Source organism: Choloepus didactylus, chromosome 10 (genome assembly GCF_015220235.1).
Source record: "Choloepus didactylus isolate mChoDid1 chromosome 10, mChoDid1.pri, whole genome shotgun sequence".
Classification (NCBI taxonomy): Eukaryota; Metazoa; Chordata; class Mammalia; order Pilosa; family Megalonychidae; genus Choloepus; species Choloepus didactylus.
Window position 1 is genome coordinate 14,892,591 of NC_051316.1, and position 26,561 is coordinate 14,919,151.

The following is a 26,561-nucleotide window of genomic DNA, read 5'->3' on the forward strand; positions in this document are numbered from 1 at the left end:
TAAGGCTCCAGAAAATAGAGATGAAATACAGTCCATAGTTGCTCATCCAAAAACTTCACCAGGAACAAGAGCATGAAGCAAGATTTGTTGTTTATTTTTACCAAATGAAGCTCCCACACAAAAATTAACACTCAATCAACTAAAGATTAAAGGAGAGAATTTTCTAAGACACACCCTCAGGGAAACCAGATACTGAATATTCTTCCCTCTGGGACCTGAGCCTGTTGTGGGCTGGGAAAACCTGATTTGGATAACCCAGGAAAACATGCCTAGACAACAGAAAATTACAACCTACACTAAGAAAAACAAAGTTATGACCCAGTTAAAGGAACAAATGTACACTTCAACTGAGATACAGGAATTTAAACAACTAACGCTAAATCGATTCAAAAAGTTTAGAGAAGATATTGCAAAAGAGATAGAGGCTGTAAAGAAAACACTGGGCATATATAAGGCAGAAATCGAAAGTTCAAAAAAACAACTAGTAGAATCTATGGAAATGAAAGGCACAACACAAGAGATGAAAGACACAATGGAAACATACAACAGCAGATCTCAAGAGGCAGAAGAAAACACTCAGGAACTGGAGAACAAAACACCTGAAAGCCCACATGCAAAGGAGCAGATGGAGAAAAGAACGAGAAAATATGAGCAACGTCTCCGGGAACTCAAGGATGAAACAAAGTACAATAATGTACGTATCATTGGTGTCCCAGAAGGAGAAGAGAAGGGAAAAGGGGCAGCAGCAATATGTGTCAGTTTGAATGTATTGTGTCCCCCAAACGCCATTATCTTTGAAGTAGTCTTGTGGAGCAGATGTTTTGGTGCTGATTAGATTTGCTTGGAATTTGCCCCACCCAACTGCGGGTGATGACTCTGATGAGATATTCCCATGGAGGCATGGCCTCACCCATTCAGGGTGGGACTTGATCAGTGGAGCCATATAAATGAGCTGACTCAAAGAGAAGGAACTCAGTGCAGCTGTGAGCGATGTTTTGAAGAGGAGCTACAGCCAAGAGGGACACTTTGAAGAAAGCATAGGAGCTGCAGATGACAGACAGTTTGAAGACAGCCATTGAAAGCAGACTCTTGCTCCAGAGAAGCTAAGAGAGGACAGATACCCCAAGTGCAGCTGTGAGTGACGTTTTGAAGAGGAGCAAGCTTGCTAGAGAGGAACACCCTGGGAGAAAGCCATTTTGAAACCAGAACTTTGGAGCAGATGCCAGCCACATGCCTTCCCAGCTAACAGAAGTTTTCTGGACGCCATTGGCCATCCTCCAGTGAAGGTACCTGATTACTGATGTGTTACCTTGGACACTTTATGGCCTTAAGATTGTAACTGTGTAGCCAAATAAACCCCTTTTTTATAAAAGCCAATCCATCTCTGGTGTTTTGCATTCCACAGCATTAGCAAACTAGAACACAATAATAGAGGAAATAATTAATGAAAATTTCCCATCTCTTATGAAAGACATAAGATTACAGATCAAAGAAGCGCAGCGTACTCCAAACAGAAGAGATATGAATAGGCCCACGCCAAGACACTTAATAATCAGATTATCAAATGTCAAAGACAAAGAGAGAATCCTGAAAGCAGCAAGAGAAAAGTGATCCATCACATACAAAGGAAGCTTAATAAGACTATGTGCGGATCTCTCAGCAGAAACCATGGAGGCAAGAAGGAAGTGGTGTGATATATTTAAGATACTGAAAGAGAAAAACCGCCAACCAAGAATCCTATATCCAGCAAAGCTGTCCTTCAAATATGAGGGAGAGCTCAAAATATTTTCTGACAGAAAATGAGAGACTTTGTGAATAAGACACCCACCCTACCGGAAATACTAAAGGGAGCACTACAGAGTGATAGAAGACAGGAGTGCATGGTTTGGAACACAATTTTGGGAGATGGTAGCACAACAATGTAAGTACACTGAACAAAGGTAACTATGAATATGGTTGAGAGAGGAAGGTGGGGAGCATGTGAGACATCACAAGAAAGGAGGAAAGATAAAGACTGGGACTGTGTAACTTGGTAAAATCTGGAGTATTCAACAATTGTGATAAAATGTACAAATATGTTCTTTTACGAGGGAGAACAAGCAAATGTCAACCTTGCAAGGTGTTAAAAATGGGGAGGCATTGGGGGAGGGATGCAATCAACATAAACTAGAGACTGTAACTAACAGAATCATTGTATTATGCTTCCTTTAATGTAACAAAGGTGATATACCAAGGTAAATGCAGGTAAGAGGGGGGGATAGGGGAGGCATGTTAGACACTTGACATTGGTGGTATTGTCTGATTCTTTATTCTATTTTGATTTAAGGTTATTTTTCATTTTGCTGCTTCCTACCTGTCATTTTTTTTGCCTCTTTCTTTTGCCTCTCTACCTTCTTTGACTCTCCCTCCTGCCTTGTGGAAGAAATGTAGATGCCCTTATATAGATAGTGGTGAAGGTAGTGAACACATAAATGTATGATCGTACAGAGAACCATCGATTATTTACTTAGGATGGAATGTATGGTGAGTGAACAAAACCATATTAAAAAAGAAAATGGGTTGATGACAAAACCTCAAGGGCAATATACTGAGTGAAATAAGCCAGACACATAAGGACAATTATTGCAGGGTCTCACTGATAGGAACTAATTATAATATGTAAACTCATAGACATGAAATATAAGGTACCAAGATACAGGATGAGGCTTAAGAATGGGGAGTGGTTGCTTAGTATGAGCAGAATGTTCAATTAGGATGAACTTAAATGTCTGGAAATGAATAGGGGTGTCGGTAGCAAGATGTGAGAATAACTAACCTTGCCGAATGGTGTGTGAATGAGGTGGAAAGGGGAAGCTCAGAGTCATATATGTCACCAGAAGGAAAGCTGGAGGTCAAAAGATGGGAATGTATAAAACTGAATCCTATGGTAGGCAATGTCCATGATCAACTGTACAAATACTAGAAATCGCTTCCATGAACCAGAACAAATGTATGACAATACAATTAGAAGTTAATAATAGAGGAGCATATAGGGAAGAAATATATACCTATTGCAAACTATATACTACAGTTAGTAGTATTTCAACATTTTTTCATAAACAGTAACAAATGTACTATACCAATACTACGAGTCAACAATTGAGGGGGGTTGGTTAGGAATAGGGGAGGATTAAGAGTTTCCTTTTCTTGTTTTCTTTTTTCATCTTTCACTTTATTTCTTGTCTGGAGTAAAGAAAAGTTTCTAAAAATTGAACAAAAATTAAGTGTGGTGATGGATGCACAGCTGTATGAGGGTACCCAGGGGCAAGTGATTATACACTTTGGGTCTTTGGATAATTGTATGGTATCTGAACAATCTCAATAAAAAAGAAAAAAACAAAAAACAAAAAACAAAAAACTAAACCTTTCAAAAATAGGTAAAATACTGTGTTGCTCTTCTCTTTTCCCCGTTTGTATTCTCATTTGTAATAATATCTGCCTTTCCCCTTATATATATATTATAAATATAAAATAATAAAATGCATTAAAAAAAGATTTAAGGAGAAATCTCTTGTGAGTTAGGAAAAAGGTATAATTCAAGGTTATGATCAATTCAGGGGTCCTGATTAAAGCACGTTTTTTTTTTTTTTCATTGTATAAAATTCTACCTTTATTCCTGATAATAATCTGTTATAAGGGTGGCTTCTGTGATACAGTATAAAAATCACTGATATACTTCTAAGGTATGACACTGGCACAGAGAGGTGACAACAGAAGGGTACATGGGAAAAGTCTACACATTGCGCACTAGGGACTATAATTAATAGGAATACCATACTCTATAGAAGTTTCACTTAATAATTTTATTCGTCAGAAACTTAAATCCTTCAGAGAGCTCCTACTCCAGCTAAGTCCCAAAACCCAGAGGCAATAGCCTCTTCAAGAACATCAACTAGATATGTCCCCTTTGCTTATAAAGTTGACACCCCTTTTCAACATGAACAGGTTAGGGTGGTCACTGCCTAGACATCCCTGATGATCAGGAAAGTGATTAAACTAGTGGAAGGGGTAGCAACAGACAAGAAGGAATTTAACAAAGGATTATGAATACTGAATCTTTATATAATTTTCCTTTCCTTAATTGCTAGGGTATTAGAATAGTTAGAAGGAAAAATTTGAAATGGTGGAACTGTAACCCATAACATCCTTTGAAATTTGTTCTATGGCTACTTGTTAAATTGTAATTTGAAAGCTATACCTTTTTGTATATATGTTAGGTTTCACAATAAGGAATTGACTAAAACTATGATACTATAACTCATAACTTTGGAAATTTCCTATATATCTACTAGTTAATGCTTCGGAAGGTAGTGCCTTTTTTGTATATATGTTATGCTTCATAATAAGGGAATAACTGAAACTATGGAACTGTAATCTATAATATTCTTTGAAATTTGTTCTCTACTTGTTAAATTACACTTTTATGTATATATAATATACATAAAAATATACTTTTATGTATATATATTATACAATAAAAAAATATTCAGTTCTCTAAGCCTCTGTTTCACCAGTAAAATGTAGATAATATCAACTTCATGTGATGATTCAGTACATTACAGGAGATGATATAGAATACCTAAGTATTGCTAGCAACAGAAGAGGAAACTGAATCTGAGCAGCGACTGGCCTAAAGACACCAGTTGGTAAGGGGTAGGGTGGGCTTCTGACCCCAAGTTCTATCCACATCCTTTACAACATTATCCTCAAAAAAATACCATTGAGGACATTATGCTGAGTGAAACAAACCAGACACAAAAGGACAGATATTTTATGATCTCATTGATATGAACTAATTATAATAAGCAAACTCATAGGGCTAGAATCTAGAATATAGTTTACCACGGGATAGACTGGGGATAGAGAATGGGGAGTGGATGCTTAATCTGTACAGAATTTCTGTTTAGGTTGACTGTAAAGGTTTGCAAGTGGATGGTGGTGATGGCAGTACATTATTGTGAATGTAATTAACAGCACTGAATTAAATAGATGAATATGGTTAAAGGGGTAAACATTAGGTATGTGCCGATTTGGCTATATTATGCCCCCAGAAAAAGCCATGTTCTCTGATGCAATCTTGTCGGGGCAGACATATTAGTGTTGATTAAGTTGGAATCACTGGATTAAGCAATTTCCATGGAGATGTGACCCACCCAACTATAGGTGATAACTCTGATTAGATAATTTCCATGGAGGTGTGGCACCGCCCATTCAGCATGGGCCTTCATAAGTTCACCAGAGTCTTATAAAGGGGCTCACAAACAGAGGGACCTCAGAGCTGCAGCTGAGATAGACATTTTGAAGATGGCCATTGAAAACTGGTATTTTGGAGAATGCAATTTTGGAATGCAACCTGGGAGCAAGCAGGCACCAGCCATGTGCCTTCCAGCTAACAGAGGTTTTCGGACGCCATTGGCCATCCTCCGACATTGGCATTTGTTGATGCCTCACCGTGGACACTTTATGGCCTTAAGATTGTAACTCTATAACCAAACAAACTCCTTTTATAAAAGCCGATCCATTTCTGGTGTTTTGCAAAATGGCAGCATTAGCAAACAGTATATGTTACTAGAATAAAAATTAAAAGATAAAAAATAGGACTGTATAACACAGTAAACCCTAGTGTAGATGATGGACTACAGTTAACAGTACAAGAATAAGAATGTTCTTTCATAAATTATAACAAATGTATGACACTCATAAAAAGTGTTAATAATAGGTTGGTATATGGGAGAAAAAATACACCTAAGGTAAACTATGGATGACAGTTTAATAGTACTATTTTAATAATTTTTCATCAATTGTAACAAAGGTAACTACTGTTAAAAAAAAAAATCAGTACAATTACAAAAAAGCACTGTCATCAACAGTAACAAACTTTCCCCACCAATGCAAGGTGTTGGTGGTGGGTTGGTGCATGGGAATCCTATATTTTATGCATGACTATTCTGTAAACCCACAACTTCTCTAATAAAAAAAAAATTTTAAATACCATTTGGTAGGTCAGGGCAACTGTTTTACAGGCCAAGTAAAAGAGAAGAATCAAAAGCAATTACCTGGTCCATCTGTGGGATTCCCCAAGCAAGCGAGAGCAGCTCTTGAGGACTGGAAATTCATTTCCCTATTCCACTTGGACACTCACAGAGAGGAGTCAAAAGAGGAGGTGATGACTTGGCTCGAGTCCTTAAAATGAGAAAGACAAGTGAAGGTTTGGGTGAGGGTCCCCGGCAGGCAGAGAGGCTGTGTGGGAGGCAGGCATCCTACTCATCACCCACAAGGATGTGATGGGCCTCTGGTGGTCCTGAAAGGCGGCCAGCCGGAGGCCGTGTATGCTGAAGAGCAGCAGCTCTAACCCGGAGACCACAAGGACCACTTGAGAACCCTGGCTTTTCATCAGGTAAGGAGGACTCACGGTGCCTTGCAAGACAAAACTTGCGATCTGTTGCACTTTTTTGAAATAAAAACAGACAGAGGAGCATCTCTTATTAGCAGCAGAGCATCTGGTATAGACACATCTCACTTAAGATGGTGTCGCTCATTGAAAAGAACAACAGCTTTGGAGTAAAACCTGCATCCGACTCCTGATCCATGCATTTGCTACCCTAATTTATCAACCTTAAAATAATGATTATACTGCCTAACACTCCAGGGATTTGTTAAAGAATAAATGAAATGAGGCATGTGGATGTGAAGAAGTGATAGCACAATATCTGGCATGTAGTACCATTCAGCAAATGGAGTTCCCTTCCTTCTACCCTTTCCTGTCTATGACAAGGTGATAAAAGAAATGGCCAGAAGGAATATATGACATTTACTAAAACACTACTATTGAAGATACTGTCTTTTAGACTATATAGCATGTCTTATTAAAAAAAAAAAAGTCAACTTGATAATTTCCTTATCGGGTTTAGCATCAGGAAAAAAATAACTTCTCATGAAGAATTCATGTGCTTTCTTATACCAGACAAGGGGTTATATTACACATCCTGTCTCCCTTTTCTCCTCACCTGCCAGGAAACTCAGAATAAAATGTACGGTCCAATAAAGATATGAAAACAAATGAGCATAACACAAAAGAAAAAAATACTAAGGATCACAGGGAAGGCCTGACAGAGTGATGTGGTGTTTGGAAAATAGATAAGAGACAAGGTGAAGAGGGCTGTAGGTCTTATTTTCCTACTGGACTAATTGCTACCTGAGAAAGAAAATAGTTGTGGCTTTTATTCATCTTTCTATGCACGCATTGATGAGAACAGTGCCTTTGTCACAGTAGTGAAGAAAGAGATGAAAGGATGCAAATAACTAAAATTAGAAATAGAAATAGGACATTACTACTGACCTTACAGAAATAAAAGGATTATAAGAGGATACTATGAACAATTGTCCGCCAACCTAGATGAAATGGGCAAATTCCTATAAATACACAAATTACCTAAACTGACTCAAGAGAAATAGAAGATCTCAACAGACCAAAAGATAGATCGAATAAGTAGTCCAAAACCTCTCAATAAAAAAAAAAAAAAAAGAAAATCCAGAACCAGGTGGCTTCACTCAAATTTTAACAAACATCCAAAGAAGAACTTTAACACCAATCCTTCTCAAACTCTTCCAAAAAATTTGAAGAGGAGGAACACTTCCCAACACATTCTATGAGGCCAGCATCACCCTAATACTAAAGACAGAAAAAGGTAATCACAAGAAAAGAAAATTGCAGACTAATATCCCTTATGAATATAGGAACAAAAATCCTCCAGAAAATACTAGAAAACCTGCAAGATGGGAGAACATTGAAAATATCACACTCAATGAAATAAGCAAGTCACTTAAGGACAAACAGGATGCCACATATAAGAGATTTCTAGAAATAGCAAATCTACAGAGGCAGAAAGTAGATTAGAGGCTACCAGGGAATAGGGACTACCGGCTGTTTGTAAATAAAATTGATTTTTAAAACTGGCAAACTGAACCCAACAACACTTTAAAGGATTTCACACCACGACCAAGTAGTGGGTGGTTCAACATATGAAAATCAATGTAACATGCCATTTTAATAGAATGAAGGAAAAATAGCATGATCATTTCGATTGACACATAAAAGGAATTTGACAAAACCCAGCACCCCTTCTTGATAAAATCACTCAGAAAACTACGAATAGAAGTGCTGAGTGCTGGTGAGAATGTGGAGAAAAAGGAACACTCATACATTGCTGGTGGGAGTGTAAAATGGTGTAGCTACTTTGGAAAACATTTTGATGGTTCCTCAAACACTTAAACATAGAATTACCATAAGATTTGGCAATGGTACTTCTTGGAAAATACCCAAAAGAATTGAAAGCAGGGTCTCAGACAGTTATTTGTACACCACTGTTCATACAGGATTATTCATAATAGCAAAAGGATGGAAGCAACCTAAGTGTCCATCAACAGATGAATGAAAAAACAAAATGTGGCATATACACACAATGGAATATTATTCAGGCATAAAAAGGAATGAAGTTCTGACACGTGACAACATGGATGAACCTTGACAACATCATGTTGAGTGAAATAAGCCAGACACAAAACAACAGATACTACATGATTTCACTTATAGGAAATAGCTACAAAATGCAAATTCATAGAGACAGAAAGTAGAGTACAGGTTACCAGGTGCTAGGGGGAGAGTGGAATGGGGAGTTAATGTTTAATTATGCAGTTTCTGTTGGGGTGATGGAAAAGTGTTGGTAATGGATGGCGGGGATGGTAGCACAACACTGTGAAGGTAATTAATTGTATGTGCTTGGGAGTGGTTGAGATGGGAAACTTTACGTTTTAAAATATGTTTATGTTTAGGTCACCCCAATTAAAAGAAAAAGAGTTGGGAATGAATGGAAGCAAGAAGACCAGGAGAAGGGAAGGGACTGTAAGAGTGGACAGAATTTACTGTCTGTCCCCGGGGCTCAACAAGTAGCAGCGCTCAATCACTCATCTAGTACACAAATATCACAAACACAACATTTGTTGGTTCACTACATTTAACCAAAAGGAAAGAAAAAGGGCCATAAAGGAAACATGAGAAAACTGCACTTTAGGCATCATAAGACAGTGGTGGTAAAACGGCAAGGTTGGTCCTAATATTGGACCCTTACCCAGAATGTTCACTTTTTCCCTGGTTTTCTTAGCCCCTAAGTCATAGGCAGTGACAGCCAACTGCATGCCAGTCTCACTTCTGTGCATCACCACGAGCCTGGCTGCCTCATCGGACGCCCAGCAGGCTCTGAAAGTCAGCTGGATGGGGATAGTGGCCCAGAGAGGAGGCTCCTCCGGATGTGTCAGCGAGTGGATGTGAAACATCTGGGGAAAAACACCACTGGATGGTCACACAACAGTGAAGGAGGGGCCTTTCTCAGACACAGGGGTGCAATGGAAACTACCCCTCTTATGGGGCCCTTCTCAGATACAAGGGCGCCTGAGAAACCGCTTCTCTCCGGGCCGGGCAGAGGAAGCAGCCTCCTCTTGCACCTCCACCTCAGGGACAGCCCGGGACCTCTGTAAACACCTCCTTTCCAAGCTATGCAACAGTCAGGTGCTTTTCTAGGTTAATCCTAGCCACCTTCTTCCCACACTGGAAACATCTTTGTACGTACACCAGTCCTAGTGATGTTAGTATGATGGGCTGAATCAAAGAAATGGCTTTTCTTTGACTCAACAGCTGTATGTCACTATTTTGCTTTGGCCTCCAATGTCTTCCTCTGCCTTAGTTTGTTCCTTCCTTGAGTCGGGCTGCTAATCACTCATCTAGGCCCCTGGCACTGTTTTTCCAGAAAGTGCTAGTGGCCTCCCTGAATCAGCTGCTGGCTGCCCTCCTCCCAGACCTCCCTGCACCTGGCCCCTCTTTCCTGGGCACTCCCCTCCTCTGGCTACCAGGTCCCCTAAGCTCTGACTCTCTCCTACTCAGCGACCGCTCTTTCTCTTTTCTTCCCCTCTTCCACTAGCCTTGAGCATTTCTCCTGAACATCTCCTGCTTTCTGCTTTTTTCTTTTGTCTAATTTTCCAGTTCAGGCTCTGGCACTTCAGAGGTGTGTGATCTCATATGAATGCCTGAGCGTCTCTGCACCTGTAAATTGGCAGTACTCTCCCTGACTTACAGGGTGGCTGGGAGGATTGAAAGAGACACAAGCCACTCAGTACCATGGCTGCAGCACAGGAAGCACTCTGCAAAGAAGTGTGTTTTTTTTCTTTGCATTTTTCTTTATAGTCAGTGAATACATGCTTTTTCCATATTGTTAGTATCTTTTCCATGACCTGACCCTCTCTCATTCCTTCTCTCTTGTTGAAGCTCTGTTCTTGCATCACCAATGTCTCTTGACTTTCATCTAATTGTCCCTGAGGCCTCAAAACCTGTTCAAAGCTGAACTCTGCCCTCCCTAGCCAGGTTGCTGGCCCCTTTCCACTTACAGATGACACCGCCTTCGTGAAAGAGTAGAGGCTCTGGGGGAGAAGGACCAAGGCTGATCCAGCTCTGCCACCGACTGGGCTGGTGGCTCTGGGAAAGGGACCGTCTGTCCCATCCTCGGCACCCCACGAGGAGAGCGACATCAGCCGTAGGAAATGGACATTACTGCTTTGAATACATACTGATTGCAAGTGAGAAGTTAGGATTTAACAAATGATTATGATTAGTAAATCATTATAAAGATAGTTCGTTTTACTTTTCTGGTATAGTAGAGTAGACAGAAGGAAATACCTGAAATTTCTGAACTGTAATCATCTGCCTTGATCTCTGATAATGATTGTATAGACTTTATGTTGTGATTGTAAAAACCTTGTGATTTACCCTCACTTGTACCCATTTTATCTGGTTTTACAACTTATGATCACTAAAGACAGCCCCTCATGTTTATTAATGAAGGGTCTTGAGTCAGCCCAGAACTAACCCACCCCAATTCCAAAGCTATCTTGATAAAGGAAGCTGGATCTAACCAAAATGGGCCCACCTGACATGCGCAGCTTAGACTTTAATCTGTAAGTGACCTATATCTCATTATAATACTAAAAATCACGCCTGTCATCATATTAAGGCCGCCATTTTCTTACATACATTTTGTTACTAAGCTTGTAATCAATCAGTGCATGTTCAATAATTAGATCATCTCTAATTACATCTAGAGCCATCGTGCGTATTATCCTAAAACCTGTCCATCTTTGGATACTATAAAACTATCAGAATTACTGTAATTCAGGGAGGCAGATTTTTAGGCTGATAGGCCACCTGCTCTCCTGCTTCACATCTAGCAATAAACTTTCTCTCTTTGAAACCCTGGTGTCTCAGGAATTGGTCATTTGAGTGCATCACCCAGGGAATCCACTGCTTTTGACAGGTATCACTGATGACACCAAGAATGTGTGTTTTCAAGGAGACAACATTCTAAGCAGAAGCTGCTCTATGCCTGGCTGTGGTGCTTGGTCCTGGGAAAGCAGCAACTCTCTAGATGCATCCAGTGACCTCGTGGTTACAGAACCCTCTGTCTTCCTCATACAAAGCCAAACACACTGGGGAAACTGATGCAGCACAGCACTGACCTTTGGATCTAGATCTGAATTCTCTGTGAATACGAATACCCACTCTTTGTCAGGAGAACAGAGAAGGTTCAGATGGTAGTGGCTAAAGGCTGTCACTCTGGAGGTCAACTGTAACTGAGGCAATGACAGCGTGTAGAGGTCCCCTTCAGTGCAGGCTGCCTGAAATGGAAAACAGACCAATAAACAAAAAAACACAGCGTGAGAGATACCAGAGCAAGCAGCACCTTCTAGAAGAATCTGTTTCCTCACATCTGGATGGAGATAATTGCTTAATTGCCTCCTTTACACATCAGTTATTTTTTAAGTTATGTTTTAAAATTTTTTAATATATTTTCAAATACACAGGCACAAATGAACACATTGAAACAAGATGTAAGTATTCAGGACAAATACTCTACTCTCTTCTCCGCTTTCCAGTACCCTTTCTATACATTGGCATATAGGGACATTTACCAGCTCATATGATAGTATTGATCTGCAATCTGCCTTTTATATTTTAAATGTAAAATAGTCTTTAGAAAGCTAAGATTTCTACGTCAGTGGAAATTTTTCCATGACTTTTTACTTCCTCTCATATCAATGGATATTTAGGTTGTTTTCAAATCTTGTGATTATAAACAAGTGCCTCAATGAACTCTCCTACACATAACCTTTGCACACAAGTGCCAGTATTTCTTCATGAGAGATGTTTAAAATTATACTACAATAAAATGGTCTATAACTAACAGAGGACCTGAATCTACTTATGGAAAGGGTTCACCATGTACCTGGAAAAATTGACCCAGGATGGTTACCTCAGAAATATCATAATGAAACAACCAGATGGTAAATATTTTTAAAAATCCTTTAGGCCCACAATTAAAAAGTACAAGAGTCTAACAAGGAAAGTAAATCAAGTTGGCACTAGACTTTTCAATGGAAACACACAAAGTGAAATAATATTTTCACTAAATTTAAGGCAAGTGTGAACCAAGGATTTCATGCTCAGCCAGGCTGTCCTCCAAGTACACAAGTTATAGAAAAACAGTGTTAAGCATGCAGGAACTGTATTTATGAGTTCTTCCTCAGGAATCCAGGAGAGGATGAATGTTATCAAACCAACAGATGAGAGGGAAATCTTTACCCAAAAAACTGGTATGAGTTTTAAATATATTAAACTATAGATCAAAGAGTTTTTTTTAAAAAAAAGGTAAAGACAAAAGAAGAACAGTATGAAAATGTTCTATGTTCTCAAAAAAGTAGACATAACATGCAAAAAAAAAATGAGAAGACAAGGGAGAGGGATTAAAATAGAATAAGTTCATTGATTGTCACAGGAGGATGATATTAGCATTTAAGCCAATGAGTAACATAGTACAAGGCTAAATAAGGAAAAAGGAGATTAAGGGCACTATAAAAAGTATTAAGATAAAGGTAACCACTACAAGGAAAATACAAGCCTTCTTAAATAACCAAAGTTATCACCACTCTCCCCCTCCCAAAACACACATGGAAAAGAGAAGAAAATAGGCAAAGAGAAAGGAACCCAGTAAATATGCCACATTACACAGTAAATGTAAAATAACATAAAATGTGAGGTGGAGACCAAGCACACAAGTTATATCAATCTATATTATTTAAAAAGATTTTCAGATTGATTAATAAAAGAGTAGTATTGAAGGTTATTAGCCTTGAAATCGGAGAAAAGAAAACAACTGGATGCCTAACTTGGAAAAAATAAATTAAATTACCTCAACCTATGGATGATAATCTATGGATACCTGAAAAGCCCAAGCTCATCAATGACAAAAATAAGTGCAAACAATAAAATAACTCAATAGCATCACAGGATATAAAATTAACATTAATAGCCTTCATTTATACAAACAATATCCAGTTAGAAAATATAATGGGACAAAAATACATTTATAATAACATCAAAATATAAAATACTTTGGAATAAATTTAACAAGAAATATGCAAAATGTATGTGAGGAAAACTTTAAAACCCTTTTGAAAAACATAAAAGTAAACTTGAACTGATGGAAATACATCATTTATTCTTGGACAGATTGACTCAATATCATAAAGACATCAATTATCTCCATGTTAATGATAAAGATGAACATGATCTCAATGAAAATACCTTATTTTTTCTTGGAGGTAAACTGATTTTAAAGTCTATATGGAAAAACAAAACATGTGAGAGTACCTGGGAAAGCCTTGAAAAAGAAGTCTAATGAGAGAGGAAAGACTAGTCTTACTAGATATAAAACCATCATCCACTTTTAGAACAATTCCATGATCCCCAAAAGTTCCTTCTTGTCCCTTTGTAGTCGATCCATCTCCATATAGAGACACCACTAATCTATAGTATTTGATCTGCTTTCAAATACTATGGATTAGTTTTGCCTGTACCAGAATTTCACATAAACAGCACCATACAGTATGTATGTACTCTTTCGTATGGCTTCTTTTGCTCAGCCTGATGTTTCTAAGATCAGTCCATGTTGTTGCATGTATCCATAGTTTGTTCCTTTTCCTTGCTGAGTAGTATCCCATTGGGTGAAAGTATCAAGTTTTTTAATCCAGTCACCGATTGATAAACATACTGGGTTGCTTCTGGTTTGGGCTATCACTAATAACATTCCTATAAACATTCATTTATAAGTCTTTTTGTGGAAATATGGCTTCATATCTGTGGGTAAGTACCTAAAAGAGGAACTGCTGTATCATATGGTAAGTATATGTTCATATTTTTAGAAACTGTCAAACTATTCTCCAAAATGTTACAAACACATTTTTAATTTTAGCTATTCTGGTTGGTATGTTGCTAGATACTTCTCACTGATTTCAATTTGCATTTCACTGACACCTAATGATGTTGACTGTCTTTACATATTCTATCGGCCAATTGTATATTTTCTTTTGTGAAGTGTTCACATCTTTGCTTATTTTAAAAATTGGGTTGTCTCCTTTTCACTGAGTGATGAATTCTTTATATATTCTGGACACGAGTCCTTTGCCACATTTACATATTTCAAATATTTTTCTTCCAGCCTGAGGCTTAAAATTTTTAATGATGACTTTTGAGGAGCAAATATTTTTAACTTGATGAAATCCCATTTATCAATTTTTGTCTTATACTATTAGTGCTTTTTGTGTCCTAGGAAATCTTTACATATTTATAAAAATGTTCTCCTAATCTACAAAAAGAGCTTCCAGAATTAACAAGCGAATTTAGCATGGTTGCTGGATACATGACAAATATGCAAAAATCAATTGTATTTCTATGTACATTTATATAGAAATGATTTCTATATATGCTATGTATAGTACATAGAGTAAGTTCTTTATATATTAAATATAAAAACATACAGTTCTATATTTACGATGATTTATGTATTTCCATATATGATATAAACTAACAATGAATATTATAAAATTAAATCTAAAAAACAGTAGCATTCATATTAGCACAAAAACACTTACGGATAATTCTAACACAATATGTGCAATCTCTTTACTTAAAACTACAAAACGTTGCTGAGAGAAATAAAGACTCATATAAATTGAGAAATATATTCTATGTTCATGGCTTAGAAGACTAAATATTAATATGTCAGTTCTCCCTCGTCAAAACTATGGATTCAATGTGATCAAAATCCCAGTAACCAGTTTTGTAGAAACTGACAAGCTGATTTGAAAATTATTGTGCAAATGCATATATTTTTGATAAAAGAAAATGTCAGAGGTTATAACTTACTATAAATCTGCAATAAATGAGGCACTCGTCATAGACATACAGATCAATGGAAACAGACATAGACACATATGATCATTTCAATTAAAAGGACAGTCCTTCCTACAAATTCTGGATGTCCATTTGGAAGAAAATAAATAAACCTTGGGTCTCTACCTTGCACTATACATAAAACTGAATTTGAAATGAGCCACAGACCTAAATGTAGAACTTCTAAATAATCCATGGGTCAAAGAAGAGATCACATGAAACTGAAGTCAAGGTGTCAGCTGTGCTGGGCTCTTATCTGAGCTCTGGATAACAATCTGCATCCAAGCTCATTCAGGTTATGGACAGAAATCAGCCCCTTGTGTTGTAGAACTGAGGTTTTCTTTCTAGCTATTGAGTGGGGAACACTCTCCAGAGTCTGTTTTCAGTTTTTCACTATGTACCTTCTCACAGCCCTCTCACAACACTGCAGCCAGCAGTGGAATCCCCTTCACACTGAATACTTCTCAGGCTCCAAATCTGACTTATTTTTCTGCAACCAGCAAGAAAACTCTCTGTGTTATCACGGGCTCATGTGACTAGACTAGGTTCACTCAGATCATCTCTCTTTTAGCCATATAACATAAATTTCTCAAAAGGATTACAGATTTGATCATTTATCCTTGTAGTTCTGTATTTTAGGCCATATTCCGAGGTACACACAGAATTATTCTTGCTTTATCTTTCTTGTTGTTTGATCTAATTATTATTATGAAATGACCTATCATACCTAGTAATGATTTTTCACTTAAACTTTTCTTTGTCTAATATCAGTAGCTGTATCAGCTTTCTTTTGGTTACTATCTCTACTGCATATCATTTTCCATCTTTTTAATTTTAACCTTCCTTAAGTATTATGTTTTAGATATGCCTCTTATGCTGTCTTCTCAAAAATTCTAGTTTAAAATCTTTGTTTTTTCAGTAGGATATTTAAACCATTCATATTTAATGTAAGTACTGATAATGAGGATTATATCTGCCTTCTTAGTATAGGATTTCTATCCTGTTTTATGTTCCTTTTCCTACCTTTTTGGACTTATTTTGAATTTATTATTATTTTCTTGTTTTACCATTTTGTAATAAAGGGTCTGGCTCCATTTTTGATAATCACTGACAGCATTCAAGCCCCACCCTGCTGCCCCATATTTGGGCAAGCTGATAAGAAAGCCCACATGCTCTCTCCTTTGGTGCTGGCAGGAAGTTCAAACAACACAAATCCTGACCACATAGAACCTTCACCCTGGCCCCATCTTCTAACCAAGATAAAAGCCAAGGCCAGTCACCCCTCCCTGCTCTCTCAAGCCATTTTTGAACCTGTTTCGGAGTCTGTCCTGCTCCTGCCGACAAAGGTTCATTATGTAAGTAATAAACCTTTTCATTCCCTATTGATGCATTTGCAGAGTCATCAGTCTCGAAATCTGAGCCAAATTTACAGTGCTGAGGTGGGGATGGTGCTCATTCCCACCTCTCCACCCCTTTCTGGGCAATGACAAAATTGGTGCAGCCAGCAGGCTGTCCAGGTGATCAACACTACCATTTCTCCTGGCTTGCGAACTGGCTCTGCTGCCTGCTGCTGAGCCTTCACTTGGCACTGTGACGCTTCATCCTGCATTTGCCAACTCCTTTCAAACCACTGTTACAGATTTCACAGAGCTAAGCTTCAATAATTGGCATTTAGGGATGGAAGCATGGGATTGGGACCTTCTTTAGAGTAGCTTTGAGTTGTGTGTCTTGGCCTGACCTATCTGTGTGCCTCAAATTGAACCATGGGTCTCAATTCCTGCATAAGCTATGGCTGATGCTAGACTCCGGGAACAACTCTTATCATAGGGTCATGGTTGTGTGTCTCGACACGGCTTTGGCCCCCTTTCTACAGAGCCCTCAGGAGTCTATCCAGAGGTTGCTGGCATGAGGGGCAAGCAGTCTCCATGTGGTGTACTCAGGCCTACACTCAACAGCAGGTGGCTCTCTAGGACCCTACAAAACGCCTTAGTGGCTGCTGCTGCCCAGTGTCTCCATAGCAACAAGGATTCTGATCCTCAGAGTTATCAGGAAAAACACCCATGGTAGCCCAAGGCACAGCACCGTGATTGTTTTACCCACCCCTCTAATCCCCATCTGCCCCTTCTTAAAGGGCCAATGAACACCATCATCCTCTTGCACAACTATAAAATGGACCAACAAAGACTCTGGGTTTACTTGAGAGCCATGGGCTTAGGGATTACTCTGCTCCCAGCTAAGGCCCCCAAATCAATAAGGTAACAATTGCCATGGAAGAGCCCTAAGCTTGATGATACTGTTTTGGCCTGCCAAAGGGAAGAAACTTGTAAATATGAGCAAGATAGAAAGGACCTCCCTCCCTGAGTATATCCAGTAACCACCAAATAAATAAATACATAAATTTGGTTAGGTTTGAGGAGAGGAAAGAAAACTAGAAATAGAGGTCTGCAATTTGACCCAATAGGAAGTCAAAGATTACTAAATAATTTATACAAAAAAGGCTAACAAACATATTAATTGACTTTTGTGCCTCTACAACTCAGGCTCTAAATTAACTTAGAACACATCTGCTGGGATGTGGCAATTGGCAATTCCTCATGGCCTTAATCAAAACTGGGGCTCAAATAACTGTCACATCTAAGGATCCCCCCCAAATTTAAACAAGATAGTCCATATACTCTCAGGGGAGTTACGGAACGTAAAATGGAAGACAAAAAGGTACGTCTCACCTTAACCATTGGAACTATTACAATTGTATAAATGATGCCCCCAAATGCCCCTTAATGGCCATGAAAGCTCTGACCCAATGAGTGATAAATTAAAATTAAATTAAGTTTTTGGCACATGCAATCAGCTTGATAAAACAGGACCCCATAGACCTTCCTGCCTACCCCCTTTCTAATTAAAATTTCATTTATATTGCATTATATAAATTAAAACAGTGAATCTGTGGGTAAGAAAACCAGTCTATGGAGATACTGTAAAAGCTGAGTACAGAGGATTTACTTATTGTAATTTATGTTAACAGAGGGATTTATAACATTGCTATAACTAAATGCTTGTCTCTTACTTAGAGCTCCTCACAGCCTGTTTGTTTAGTTTATTTCCATTTCTTTACTTATTATCCTGTGTTAAAGTGAACTATCTACAACATTGTTATAAGTGGTAGCTATACGTTTGGGCAGCCGGCTTTTGTCAGATATTCTAGCCCCTTTGTTCATCTTCTTGCCTTTACTTGCCATTATGTTAACTGAGCCCATTTGTTATCTTCTGTTTCATAACACTGCTGTAACCTGTAACCTCAGTTCCTCAGTTCCTTTGCTTGTTATCTTATGTAAACTGTAACCTAATGCTTACCCTAACTGACCTTTGTCAGTCTTCAGGAGTTTCTTGGGCCCATGCTCACACACTTCCAATTGATCATAACTAATTAATTACTGCCAATCTCACCTCCACCTGTCTTTGTTTAAATCCTATAAAAGCCATAAGTTCCCTGGAATCAGGGAGACAGATATGAGCTTGCTTTGCTAGTCTCCTTACAGGCAGCCATGTAATAAACCTCTTTCTCTCTCTGAAACCCAGAATTGATTCCTATGCACATTGGGCAGCGAGCCCATTTTGTCTAGCAACAGCAAGGTCTTCAAGGATTGAAATCCTTTCTACAAGACCTATTTAGAATGGGGTGATTACTCTCACTGTTTCTCCATTTAAAAGCCCAATCTGGCCTATTCTCAACCTGGAAAGAATGAATGAAGCCTTAATGCGAGGGTCCCACCCATTAAAGCCCTCCTACCCTTTATTACTGAAATTAGTGATTCCATCCAATCAATAACTGGAAATATTTTGCTATCATGGACTTGGCTAGTATGTTCTAGTCAGTGGTTATTTCAATAGCCTCTCAGCCGCCATGTGCCTCCACCTTTGAAGGGTCACAGTTCACCTTCAACAGGCTACATGCTGTCCATGGGGTATTTCAGAGGCTTTGCAGGTAAGATCTGAACCACATCTGATTTCCTCCCAGAACCCAGGAGTGGCATTACATAAATGACATCCTCCTCTGAGGAAATGCATTTTATGCATTCCCCTCACCAAGCACAAGGCCCTGTCACCGCAATAAAATATTTGGCATTACTTGGTCAGTAGAGGGCCACTCCATCCCCAACACTGTCAAGAAACAACTACTGACTCTCTCAGCATCCACAATATTAAAAGAAGCTCAAGTCTATTTTCCTGGAAGAGACCTATAAAGTTTCTGATCCATCACCAAACAACCATCTGTAAGTTTGCCAAAGGAAGCTGAAGGAACCCAAAAGAAAAGAACAAATGGAAATGCTGAATCCTCAGGAGGCCAAGCCACACTCACTAAACTTTCTATGGAGGATGAAGACTATAGGCTCCTTGGAGCCCAAAGAGATGATGCTGTGGGAGGTTGACAAGGTGCTGGGCACACACGGCTCTGAGCAGGACCTGGACTACACCAGCTGTTTTGCACATGCAGTGTGCTGGGCTAGGAGGACGGGGTCGTGCAGACTGCAGAGGCAGGCTCTCTCAGTATTTAGTAAGGAGGAGACCTGACATCTCCGTGGCCTTCAGAAACACTGCCTCTAACGAACTAAACAACTGCAGCTTTAATGGGCTGCCAGGAGCCATCTGGGAGACTGGCTGTCCGTGGCAATCCCCCAGAGCTGGGAGACCCTGCAGACTGCTGTGTTTCCCCTGCCTTTCTTCTTCTCCTCCTTGTTCAGGGGTTGGGGGGTATATGGCTCTGTAGAAATAAAAAAGGACAAATTCATATGACAAAAAAAAAAGAAGTTCAACAGTTTTTAGGTCTTTTTGTGTTCTACAGGCAACTCTTTCATCATTCACAAATATTACTTAAGTCTATTTATGCTGTTACTCATAAGTCAGCCCACTTTTCATGGGGCCCTTTACAACCAGAGGCTCTAGAAATTGTCCAAATTGCAACACACTCCCAGAGACGACTCCACCTCAGAGGCCTTGACAATCTCCCCCCAGGCCTCCTAGAGTCGCTGGACCACTCACGATGGCCATAAGTGGCCCAGGGGCTTTTGGTGTAACAAACTGCTTTTTGGCACTATGCTCCAGCCATTAAAGTGACAACTGCAGGCTGCATATTGGGCCCTGCTGGTTTCCAGCTGTGCATTGTGCCTGCAGCACCCTGCAGGCAAGGCACAGCCACAGAAGCCTCCTTGCTAAAATAAAAAGGACATCATTGGGTTTAATAAAGCCAGACCTGGGCCATCTGGGGAATTCCCTTTGCAGGAGGAAGCAGCTGCTCTTTGTCCTCAGTCCCTTGCCAGATGCAATGAGATGGTAGGACACAGCTCTCCAGCACCCATTGGCTACCTGGGTAGCTCCCTGAGGAGAACTATGTGTCTTACCCTCTCTTCTGCATTTACCCTCTTGGTATATATGTCGTTCATTCTAGACAGTTGCCACCCAAGTCAAGAAGTAGAACATTGTCAGTGGCCCACAGGGTCTTCTTGATCTGTCCCCAACACTGTGTGATTCAATTATCCAGCAGGCTATTAAATCCACTCACTGAGTTCCTAATCTTTGTTACTAAGCTTCTCTACTCTAGAATTTCTATTTGGTTCTTTTCCAAATCTGTTATGTCATTCTTTATGTTCAAGTTCTCTGCTGAAATTTACTCTCTGAACACAGTAACCATAGGGGTTTTAATGTCTTTGTTTAATAACTGCAATATCTGAATCCCCCATGGGTCTCTTTATATTGTCTGCTGTTTATCTTGCCAGTTCTTATCTCAGTTCTTGCCAGTTCTTGCAGTGTCTTGTCTCCTCATACATTTAATTATCTTTGAGTGTGTGCTGAATGCTATATTTGAAAAATACAAACAATGTGAGACCTAAGGTGATATTCTCTTTCTCCAGAAAGGATTTTTCATTTGATTCCACCAGGTGCCTGGGGGTGCTAAGCTGTAGTCTGTGCAAAGACTGTTATAATTTCAGTTTACCCTTATTCTTCAGTTCCAACACTTGGTAATCCCACCCAATGCATGAGGATTTACTGGGCTCCCATCCTTGGTGGTTCTGCATTCTCACTTTCGTCCCCTAGGCTGTCAAAGGTCTGTTCAGCCTCTTAGCGGCCTTGGAGTAAATGTCTCCAGGGCAAAAAAAAAAAAAAAAAAGTCCCCAAATGGTGGGCTCATTGCTCTGATTTCTGCCATCTCTGAATCTTGGCCCAGAAATTGTTCAATCTCTTTTTAGCTCTCTATGTTATCAAGTAGATTTAAATAGGTACACATCTTCTAACTTTTCTAATTGTCCTTCATAGACAAATAGTGTGATTTACGTGGTCTGCCATTCCCAGAAGAGAAGCATAGCTGTTTCTTCTTCATCTATACAATACATTCTCAAATTTCCCTGGACATATTAATTATACTTATTCCAATCTCCTTCATTAGGTGTTACTTTTTTGTGTTTGCTGAGCTTAGCTCCTCTCTTTTATAGAGTTAGTTTTGTTTAAATGTGAAATTATTCCTTCGTGTCTACAAAGATTGGTGTTTGGGAGTACCAATTTGTCCACGCATTTCAAATGCCTCCTTCCCCCACAGGTAGATGATACTATTTCTGGTTGGGAGTCACTTCCTACATTTATCATCTTAAACCCCTACTTTCATTGCATCTCTCCTTGGTCAAACACTCTCTAGTGCCTGATAATCATCTCTAAATTAAATGTCCTGGAAACTGAAAGGCTTCACTAAATTGGGAAAATGCTTACATTTTATAAAATATGCCTCAGTTTTTCTTGAGTTGGGCCTTTGCAAGGATTTCAAAAATGGGTTTAAAAAAAAAAAGTAGGAATGCAGTCATGAAAGGAAATTGTAGGTAGAAGAGAGAATATGAGCAAAGGCCAGGAGACAGGAAAGCATGAGCAGGTGAACAAAAACACAGGGTAGTCCAGAGAGCTGGATCTTACTGGGAAGGAAATAGAAGGGCCGCTGGAGATGAGACTGCCACGATGGTGCTTGGATGCCAGGGCGAAGCATCTGCATTCTGCATGGAGGCAAGGAGAGACCAGGGAAGAATTCTGCGTAGGGGAATGGCATGGTCACTCTGTCAGCTGTGCAGAGGCCCTGGCCAAAGGCTCCATCCCTCACAGTGGTGATGGTCCAGGAGACGTCTGGGACTGGCGGGGGCTTCCAAGAGCCAAGTGCCACTTACCAGCAGGAAGGGCCCATCTGGACGGTTGCAGGCCTCCAGGGCAGACGAGTACCTTGGTAGGGAAAAGGAAGCCCCTTCTTGCTCATCCTCTGCTTTCCATACTTCGATCAATCCCCGCTCATCCACAGTGACAACTAGCTGCCACTCAGGGTAGGTCACCAGATTCACCAGAGGAGCAGGCTGCAGGGGGCTTGACCAGATCTCAGTGCCCTGCACAACAATAAAATTAATATAACAACTAACATCTGGATCCTTTTATTTCATACACATATACTACTTTCATTCATTCAACCAACACACATTTATTTGTGCCTAAATAAATTACTTGGTCAGTAGAGGGCCACATTGGGATGCAGGTGAAAAGGCCATCATGCCTTACCTTTACTGACTCTACAGACACCAAAACTGTGTTTTGCAGTAGAGTCCTAGATAGAAGAAAAGCAGTAATTTAGCGTAGGTGCCTAGGAAGACTTCTTAAGGTTAAAGAGCATTCACCAGCAGGACTAGGAGTGAGGAAGATGCAAAGGCACAACATATACAATGGCTCGATAGGTTAGAGGTACTTGGAGAAGTTACCTGTGGCTCAACCGAAGAATAAGGAGGAGGAGAAGGGAGGAAGCAGGCTGAGTCAGGGGCTAGATACACCCTGGACACATCACACTCAAGAACCTGGGCTTCCAGTTGCTGCATCCTGTTTTCACTCTACACAGAGTTTTCAGGTCTATTATCTCACTTTTGAAAGACAGGCAAATTGAAGCCTGTAGATGTGAATCAATACATAGTTTATGCTACATATATGGTGATTGCCCTGCTTAGAACTCCCCTTCTCTGGGGTATGGCCCCTGGGGTGGCCTATGCCCAGTCACAGGCCACCAGGCACCAGCCAGGTCAATTCAATGTTCTGTCCAGGGATTTCAAAAATTGGAATGGAAAGATTAAGAGCCTGGGTGCTACCGGGCCTATGACACATTAAGACAGTACATTAGGGGACTTGTCCACTAACGGTGATTCTGAGTTTCCCAGAGCCACTGCAGTTATGTTCCTTTCCAAATTTGGGTGATTATGGTCTCTTTTTTCTTAAATAATTTTTTTATCATTTTTTATCAAGCTTTCTATACCTTTTACCAATCATGATATCCCAGTATTCCTCTATTATTTTCTCCCCTCAGTTGATTTCTGCTGCTTAAACAGCTGAAACGACTAATCATTAGTACACAACTTGGTAGAAGGCAAGTAACTCCCATGGGGATGTAGAATATTGACAAATGGCTGGTGGGATGAGAAAGCAGTAACTCCACTCCATGCTTTGGAATGGAAAAGCAGCAGCCAGTGAAACAAGAGTGCTGCAACACACTAAGCAAATCATTGCCTGTGGTCCCCTGACTGCAAGTGTGTGCTGAGCGTGAGTACGAGAAGGCCATGCCCTGAAAGATAAGGGATGTTAGGACGCAGGTCAGCCTGGTTTCTCCAGGTGGTAACAGATACTCAGATACTCATGAAGGACAAACTCAAGCCCTAGAATTCTCCAGGGGTCAGAGAATAAAACATAGCATGGAAAACAAAAGGTAACAAATTGGTATAGATAATCAGTGAAAAAACCAGAATTGTAAGTACATAGAAAACTAAGAAAATTTTGAAAACACAGTTATTTTTAATTATTAATAATTATCATTTATTATCATTATTAATTTCCACAAAAATCAATAGATACCTGATAATTCAGTGCCTAATTATTGCCTAATTTTGGGAACACGGTTTTCTCTGGGGTTGAAATAGAGGTGGGGCACTACTGGTTTTTAAAATGATCCTTTTAGAACCTTGACCCCTTAAACAATGTAAAAGTATAATATTAGTGGCATTCCAATCTCTACTACTCAACTGTAGGATGACTGTAAAATTTTGCCATAATTTTGGCTATTTTCTTTAAACAAAAAATTGTAATGGCTTTTACAAATGAATATTTTAAAAATTTATTCATGAATATAAATCTAAAAGTTTTAAATATATTTTCAGCAAACTGAATCCAATAGTACATCAAAAGAATGATACACTAGTAAGAATGAGAAAGGACTATCCCACAGATGGAAATAAGATGAAAAAAATCATAGCCAAAAACAGACAATTTTAAGGCAATATATTTGAAACTTTAGAAGAAATGATAATTTTCTAGCAAAATATAAGTGATTCAAACTTGACTCAAGACTAGGTTTAAAAAAATTGGGGCATAAGAGAAGTTACATGAGAAACTTAAAAAGGTTGGTAAAAATCTATCATAAAAGAGAAGGTACAGTTTACAAATGAATCTAATCCATCTTTTAGGAAATATATAATTCCTACACTATTTTTTAAATTATTTCAGATTATAGAAAATGTTAAAAAAATTCTCTGATGTGTTCTGTGAAAGTAGCAAGAAATATAGACAAATCTAACTTATGAAGAGAGAGGAAATTTTTAAAGTATTATTATTCAGAGCCCAGCAATATACTAAAAGAATTACATGCAGTGATCCAACAAGATTTACTCCAGAAATACAAGGATAGCTCAAATAATTTATTATATTTTTGAATTAAAACTGGGAAGTCATAGCAAGTAATCAATAGATGCCCAAATAGTACTGACACATATTGCCAAATTTTAGCAGTCATTCTTGATTTTAAGAAATCTCCAAGTAACATAGGACACTTTTATAATATGTAATATTTAACAGACACCAGAAGCAAATATCAAATTCAAAAGAGAAAAACTAAAGGTACACCTAAAAAGCAATCAGTATGAAGACAAGATGGTCTACCACTGGTAATTAATAATTACCACTATTAATTTGGAAATTCTAGCTAATGGAGTAAGGAATGGAAATAATAAATAAAAATATCAGAAAATATATGATGAAATTATTAATGCAATGATATGATTATAAGTGTATAACACCTAAAATACTATTATAAGAGACTTTATTCAACTGGGTAATTCATAATACAAATAAAAAGTCAGTAATTTTATTTCATATTCATAATATAAAGATAGAAAAATATCCCTAGCATAACAGCAACAAAATGTAAAAAGCTAAGAAGAAATTCAACAAAAGGAGTATAAAGAGTATTCAAAAACTTTACTAATCAATGTAAAATAAGGGTTGAAAAAATCAGACCATGTTTCTCAGCGGGAAGACATAAAATGTCAACTATTTCCAGTGATTTATAAATGGAATACATTGCAATCAGAACTCCAATTTTATTTAAGACCTCAAAAAAATGGTTCCAAAGTTCCTATGAAAGAACGACTGTTAAAAACCATGAAGTAAAATTTGAAAAAGTAATTGTAAAATATGACCTGCCCTATCCCATATTCAAAACTTTTATAAAGTTTATTATTTTTTTTCAAAATAACATGATACCAACACAACAACCACTCAAATAAATAAAACAGAAAAGAGAGTTCAAATGCAGGTCTAAATATCAATGGGAATTTTATATATAAAATAATGAGTAGAGAAAAGTTGTTTTGTTCAATAAACAATATTGGGACAATTGGCCATCTAGTTGGAAGAAAATATAGCTAAACCCCTATATTTTCCATCAGATACAAAAATAAATTCTTGATGAAGTAAAGATCAAAAATGTAAAAGAATAAAATATAAGAAAAAACAGGTACTTCAGCTTGAGCTAAGGAAGGCCTTCTAAACCAAGACAACATTCCCAGAAGCCAAAAAAGAAGAAAAACACATGTGATTGGATATAAACAAATTAAATTATTTAAAGCAAAATCCAAGGAGGAATAATATTGAGGAGTCTTTGCCATTCAAATAGGAAACACCAAGTAATATGTGGTGACTGTAGAGTTGTTTTAGTTTGCTAAAGTTGCAAAAATGCAATATATCAGGAACTGGTTGGTTTTTACAACAGGGATTTATTAACTTACAAGCTTACCGTTCTGAGGCAGTGAAAATGTCCAAATCAAGGCATCTTGAAGACGATACCTGGATAACT

At 38.6% G+C, this 26,561-nt stretch overlaps 1 pseudogene; it reads right to left on the bottom strand.

Moving 5' to 3' along the window:
* Positions 1–26,561, bottom strand: part of LOC119505251 — an 84,133-nt pseudogene that overhangs the window by 21,254 nt on the left and 36,318 nt on the right.